Genomic DNA, 7,725 nt, shown 5'->3' with positions numbered 1-7,725 from the left:
AATCAAATCAAAATCCATTTGATATTTTGGGGAAAAAAGTGTTAAAATTAAATCTGTCCACAAAAAATGATATTCTTAAAAAACAATTTCAAGTATTAATTTTTTTTTAATCACAAAAATCCAAAGATACTCTCAAAAAATAATAATTTGTTTTAAAAAAATGTAAAAAACAAAATTGCCCACAAAAAATGAATTTTTTAGAAAAAATTTCAATTATTTAATTTATTTTTTTAATTTAAAAAATTCATAGCTCATCTAAAAAATAAAATTGTTAGGAAAAAAAATTTGAACTCAAAAAAATGAACTTTTTGGGAAAAATTTCAATTATTATTTTTTTTTTTTTTTTTTAATCCTTAGCTGCATGCAAATCAAATCAAATTAAAATCCATTTGATTTTTTGGAAAAAAGTTTTAAAATTAAATCTGTCCACAAAAAATAATATTCTTAAAAAACAATTTCAAGTATTAATTTTTTTTTAATCACAAAAATCCAAAGATATTCTCAAAAAATAATTTTTTTTTTACATAAATCCACAGCTGTTACGGTAAAACATCAATTTAAAAAAAAAATTAAGTTATGATATTTAATAATAAATTCACAAACAATAAATTTTTTGGAAAAAAATTTGAAAAATGTAATTAAATTTTAAATTATTTAATTTTCTAGTAAGAATCAAAAATGCCTCTTTTTATGGGGGGTACAGCCTTTCCAGCTCTCCCCCATGCGGACGCTCCTAATAAAGAAGTTCTGATTGAGACGATCTCAAATAAAGTCCAGTATATATCCATCCCACAAAACAAAAGTCGGTTTGAATCAGTCTCATTTAAAATACAGTCGAGAAAGAATCTATAGATGAATTGTTAATGACGTCAGAGATATTTCAAAGTTAACGTAGTATGAAACTAAATTTGCTGATTTAATCAAATAGGTACACCTCATACATGAGGAAAGAGGAAAAATTGATTCATTGATTGAGGTTGAAAAATGTTGGTCACAATATTGAGAAGAAAAAAAATCGAATCATTGTCTTAGATTGTGTCAATAAAAAAATCACGTCTGATCAAACCGAAAACAAATCGGTATTGGGCTGAGTGTCAACTAGATTTTGGTCTAACATTATTTATTTGGTCCAGTACAGTCCTAGAACCACTCCTGGGGACATATAATGAAGAATGTCTGTCCAGGCGTTAACTCTTGGTGCTTAGAATTTTTAATAAAAACGCCATCATTTACTAATCCAAATAAGATATATCAATATGAGAATATAAATATACATTTACTACAAATTTAGCCTCAATAACCTAATATAAAATTAGCTCTCCAAGTTTTTTGCCAATAGGGACATGGTATTCTACAAAAAGTGCATTATGAAGTTGAACTATCGTAGTCAAAAAGTTATCCAACAGAACTTTGTATACTTGGCTGAAATGGGATGATTGTAAACCTTCTTATAAGGCATTGAAATAAAGCAAAGAATATGAAATTACTTTTTCTCCCAACATAATATATCTATTAATTAAGGTTCGAATAAATAACTAATTTTAGACAGTTTTGGATAGATCTGTAACCAACCAACGTTGTTTATTATTGCGCATACAATACTTTTTATGATTACCAGACTCAATTTGAAATGTATTAATTTAAAATGAAAATAAAAAGAATGAGTTTGAAAATTTTTAATTATTTGAAACAAGGGATGGGATTTAGTTTTAGTGAAAAAATTCATAAATTAAAGATTTTGATCTACTCCTCAATTGGATCAAATGTCATTTTTTTAGAAAATAGATCCTCTTATAAATTTGTTAAAAACAAAAAAGATAGTATTTTTACTTCAGGCGTACCATCAGGGGGGGGCTAAACCCCCTACCCCCTCCAATCAAGGAATTTTGATTTTGTAAAATAATTTTTTTCGACAGGATGAAAATTTTGTATGCGAAAATTGTTGTAAATAAATTTTTTAGGGATGTTTTTCCTAAAAAAGGTCATTCTGCCAAAGTTCTGTATTCCTATGGTCATATAATTTATGACTATTATATAACGAAATATTTAAAAAATGAAACACATCCTCAATGACGTCAACAGGAATTGATTTTACCGTCTTTAAGGTATTACTAGATGGGACCTGGGTCATATTTGGCATAAATTATATTTTTACCAAACATAAATCAGGATAGCGGGGGAAATTGGTCCATAGATTTAGACCAAAAAAAAAAAAAGTTAATATTTTGTCCAAAAATCCGTTTACTGTCTGAGTTTGATGTTTGGACCGAAAAATCGGTTTTGGCCCTTTTTTACAACCGGAACTCAACCGGATCAATCAAAGAAATATTTATAAAATTAGAATGGGCACTCATTATAGCACAAACCTCCACCTATGGTCATTTTCCTCACATTTAATGCTTTCCTATATGATTTTTCTTTGACAGAGTTTAAAATGTGCTCAGACCGCTTTAGATTTTCCAAGCCAAACACCATCACTAGTACATGATAAACGAATATACTACATGTCTATAAACAAACAAAAAAAAACCTAGTTATGAATGTACCGTGAGAAATAATGCGTGTATTTACTTAGATGTTGAAACTATTTGGATATAACATCAGTTTCTAATTAATTGAAGGATATTGGACAACAAACAAAGGATCACGATGATATATCAATATGTAGGATTAAATGCTTTCCTCAATATGTATTAATTATAATAACAAAAAACAATGATCTCACTAACAAAATATATGTATGTTTAAGAAAAACAAATGTATGTCAACCGTGGTGTCTTTCACCCTTCTGCTCAAATCCATATTATTATAAAAAATATCTATAATGAATGACTTACTTCCTTTATCTACTTTCAAAGTGTTGAGAGTAACACACTTAAAACCTCTAAAAATCGACAACTCTTATTGATGATTATCAAGTCCCGATGACAATATGTGTACTAGGGGTATGCACGCCGCGTATGTAAGTGTAGTCCAAAATGACTGAATAAGGAGATATGTTGCTACGTGATTCATGTTATTAATAATTAGTTCCTCACAGATGTGATGTATTTTTACTTTCAATTATGTTAGCTCACTGTCATGTACTGATCTTTATTGAATTTATCAACCTCTCATTCTCTTAATAATGAATTTCCAAATGACGTCATGATTGTTGATGTTCGTCTAAAATACCAAGTTTTAAAGTAAGGAAAACCCTTTTTCCATTGATATTAAGGATAATAGTCAAACTATTGGATATCAAAATGGGACGCAGAAATAACAGGATTTAACCCTTACCGTCGATCAAAATTTCATACCTCTGTTATACAGTTACCGAGTGTTTTCCAGATTAATCAGAAACACTGTAAAACGTTAGTGAAGTATCCTAGAATGAAACAAATCATCTCATTTCTACCAATGGTTGCATTTAAACAACCAATAAATCTATTAGCTATGATCTGTAAGGCTAAAGTTCCGTAACTTTCAAATGATGTACCTACCAGTTTAAATGTGGGTTGCAAAAAGAGAAAATACAATTTCTGCCCATTTCTGGATATTAATAAAGAAGTCAATGCTACTCAATCAAAAGCTGATGTACATATTTTATATTTGGTTGACTGTGAGACAAATGGAATTATAATATATTGCATAACTTCCTCAAAAGCGAAATTTAACCGAATAAAAGTTATTTTTGCTTTTTAGCAAAAAGTTTATTATTTAACTTTTTTTTCAAAAATTTCATTATTGAAATTTAGTCATTTTTCAATTTTTTTTACATCATCATTTAATTATTGTAATTATATTTGATTTTTCAAATTTTTAACCAAAAGTTTAATTTTTTTTAAATGATTTATTTGAAATTTAATTTTTCAAACTTTATTTATTTTTTTTTTTTTTCAAGAAAATTATTATTTTCTTCTCCTCTTTAAAAAAATTATTCACCTACTTTAATTTATTTTATAATATTAAATAAAGTCAACTTTAATATTTATATAAACGAAGATTCATTATTTAGCACTGAGTGTTATAATTAATTTTACCTCAGTACTTTTTGCCTTAAACCATTTCTTCAAAAGCCATATTGCTTTGAACAATTTTCCCATAAAAACAAGTCGTCTTAACGATATTTCGCTCTTAATATGTAGTTATTGTTTGGTTCAAATTGAAATTCTTTTTGAAATTTAAATCAAATGTACTGTGTATTACTACCAAAGGCATTAAATTGTTGTCTTCTGTAAGAATAATGATAGATTTATGTTTTTCTTCATTATCCATGAGTTTTTTCTAACATGATTTCTATCATGTCTAATGATGATTAATATCCGAGAAATGATTAGCTCTCTCGTGTTTCTTTATTTTTCTTGTTATGATAATTTTAATACATATTTTGTCTCTGGTTCATGCTCGTTGCATAGTAGAATTTTGATATAAAGTACGTAAGTTTGGCAATAATTATATCATTATTACAACAGAAACTAACCATGCACTTTATATTAATAAAAACTAAACTCTAATATAAAGTTTTGGAAAAACATTTGCAAAATCTTATAATTTTTTTTTTAAATTTAAAAATTAAATTACAAATATAAGTTTTTTTTATAATTTACAATATTAAATTTTTTTGAGAAGAAATTCAAAAATCAATATCTATTTAATAAGTTAAATTTTCAGAAATAAAATTTTTTAGAAAAAATTTTAAATATTTCATTTTTGGAAAAAAAAGTTTAAATTTAGAATTTTTAGGAGAAAATATTCAAAAATCAATTTCTATTTAAAAAATTTTAAATATTGTTTTTTGGAGAAAACATTCAAAATTCAATATTTATTTAAAAAATTTAAATTTTCTGGAAAAAAAAATTAAAATATCTAATATTCAATTTTTTGGAAGAAAAATTGAAAAATTAAATTAAATTTCAAACATTCAATTTTTTGGAAAAAATTAGAAAAATTAAGCTTCAAATATTCAACTTTTTGGAAAAATATTTTTTTAAATCAATAGGCATTTACAGAAAATTAAATTTTTTGGAAAAAAATTGAAATATATATTTTTTTAGTTTAAAGCAAAAATTCCTTAATTTGTGGAGGGGCTATAGCCCCTCCTGCACACCCCTGCGGACGTCCCTGAGAGGATATCAATTTGTTGAATAATACAAATGTAAACCACACTTTTTTTAATTTTGAGAAATAATGTTCTAGCTTGCTTTTGTATTTACATCTGAAATATGTTCATTGAAAAAAAAAAAAAAAAAATACTAGTGATATGGATTAAGATTCATGTAGAAATTCGTTCTCATCTGGGGGAATTACATACTGACAGACAGTTCACAAGCGAAATAAAAACAAGATGACGTCTTATTATTATATGTACAAAACAAAAAAAAAGTCATTTCTCCTCGTTGATGGAAATAGTTTACAATATACAAACATACGTCATTTTCTACTCGAATGTTCGTTAAATAAGGACAGTTTAATCATTTCTCCAGATATACATATACGCCTCATGTTAATTAATTAATCCAATAGACTTACATGTTTGAAAGGAATAGAAAGATCCGTTACTACATAAAATATTAGGAAAAAGTAATTTCGTATTTCCCGCTTTTTTTTAAAACTAAGTATATCTTGTTCATTATTGGTCAAATCGGATCATACGACAGAGCATTGTAAAGGTGTGAGTGTATACTACAAATGCTTTATGTTCATTATTACGCTTGGCCGTTTTATTTGTGAATTATTGTGCGTCGAGTATGACGGTCTGAAAAGAAAAAAATCGCCATATTTTACATTTTTCAATTCTTCAAAGATAAAAACGCGTCGGAAGCGACCAAGAAAGTTTGCAATGGACACGGGGCCAATACGTTTTTGGTTAGTGTTGTACAATATTGTTTTGAAGGATTTATTTCCCGCTCAATTCTGCTCTTTACTGTCAACAACTCGACTGTTTGAATTTGGGGATCAAACAGAAGAGGCCAGCATTGGTGAAAAGGAGACAACGAGACATCATAAGGACAACAGACGGCTGCACACATCTTTGATGACGCGCTTGAAACTTTGGGAGCTCGGATGGGAAGTTCTTATGCATCCACCTACAGTCCGACCTGGCACCAAGTGAGTACTACCTGTTCTTGTCTATGGTCAAAGCGCAGGGGGTACAAATTTAGCCTCAATAACCTAATATAACATTTGTGTCGAGGTTTTGCCGATAGGCAAAATGGCTCCTACAAAAATTTTTATATTTAACGCAATAAAAACTTTAATTTTCACACAACAATCATTAAGGTCATAATTTTGGAGAAAAAAAAAATCTATTTAAAAAAAAAAAAAAAAAAATTCATTCAAATTTTATCCATTTCAAAAATTTTAACTCTCAAATTTAAAAAAACTTTTTGGGTTATTCCTACAAATTTAGTCTCTTGCTGCAAATTTTAACTTGAAATTAAAAAAAAATTATTCTCCCTTAAAATTTTTCCAAATTTAGCACTAAAAAAATTTTTTATTAAAATTGTCAAGGAAAAAAAAAAAAATTGAGAAATTCCCTTGATGAGATCAACATTCTATAATCCCCCTCCACTTGAAATACTTTCTGACAAAAAAAAGTTCTTTGTGTACCCAAAATGTTTCATTAACCGATTTTCAAAGACAAAATTAAAGTCTCTTAACATCATTGATGCATTTTTAACTTGAACTGTTAGGTTCAATTTTTTTAAATTAAAAAAATATGATTGTAAGGTCGTATTAAAGGTCAAATGTTACAAAAAGGTCAACCACTTCCAAATTATTATCTTGATGGTGATCTGTTGTGTATTGATAAAAACATATGATTTAAAAAGTTTGAGTATTCAAAAACTGCTTTATTCATAATACTTTATTATTATTTAGTAGATCAAAAATGACTTTTGTTTCATTTCAATCACGGCATGTCTCGCTAATACAAAAAAACCCATGTATTTATTGCCAGCTGACTTGATCCTAGTGTTGACACAAGGTCCATCACGGATTTTTGTTTTTTTCAGTTAGGTCTTAAGTGATTTTTTCTCGACCGATTTGGACGGATTTTTCTGTACAAACCTTTGTCTTAGACAGAGGACTGATTATTTTCGATCTCATATATTATGAGATACCCTTTTTTTTCTAGATCAACTGTGCTTATTTTTTTTTTTTTTTTAATCTCAAAAGTACACGAAAAGTTCTAGAACAAATACTGTATACATATAAGAGACGGAGGGATCAAAATTAATCCGAGTTATCTATGTTTAAACTTAGCGTAACGTCATTTTACTTAAAAAAAAACAAATAATGTCATGTTACACGCAATTTATTTGTAAAAACGGTCTAGACCGATTTTTTTTGGGCGGAACTAGAACAAACTTTTCCGTTGAACCAATCTAGACCAAGTTTTTTTGTTGGACCAAACTAATTCGGTCCAACAAAAAATATAACGGTCTCAGACCGGTCTAGGATTTTCAGACCGAAAGCCAACACTACTTGACACGTCCTTCTATTATATAGTTTATTCTTTTTGATAAATTAAACGAAGTAATTTCATTTGTCTAACTACCAATTGATTTCGGCCTTTTGTCTTTTTATTTTTGTAGAAAAAGTTGCGTGATACAATAAAGGTAACGACGTCCGACATACATTGATACAGATAAACTTTGCTATAAAAATACGATTCAAAATTATTTTCTCAGAAATACATTTGAAATTTCAAAAAAACAAAACAATCTAAATTCAAATTTGATA

Source organism: Lepeophtheirus salmonis, chromosome 2 (genome assembly GCF_016086655.4).
Source record: "Lepeophtheirus salmonis chromosome 2, UVic_Lsal_1.4, whole genome shotgun sequence".
NCBI lineage: Eukaryota > Metazoa > Arthropoda > Copepoda > Siphonostomatoida > Caligidae > Lepeophtheirus > Lepeophtheirus salmonis.
The sequence above is the reverse complement of the archived record's forward strand: the minus strand, read 5'-3'. Positions refer to the sequence as shown.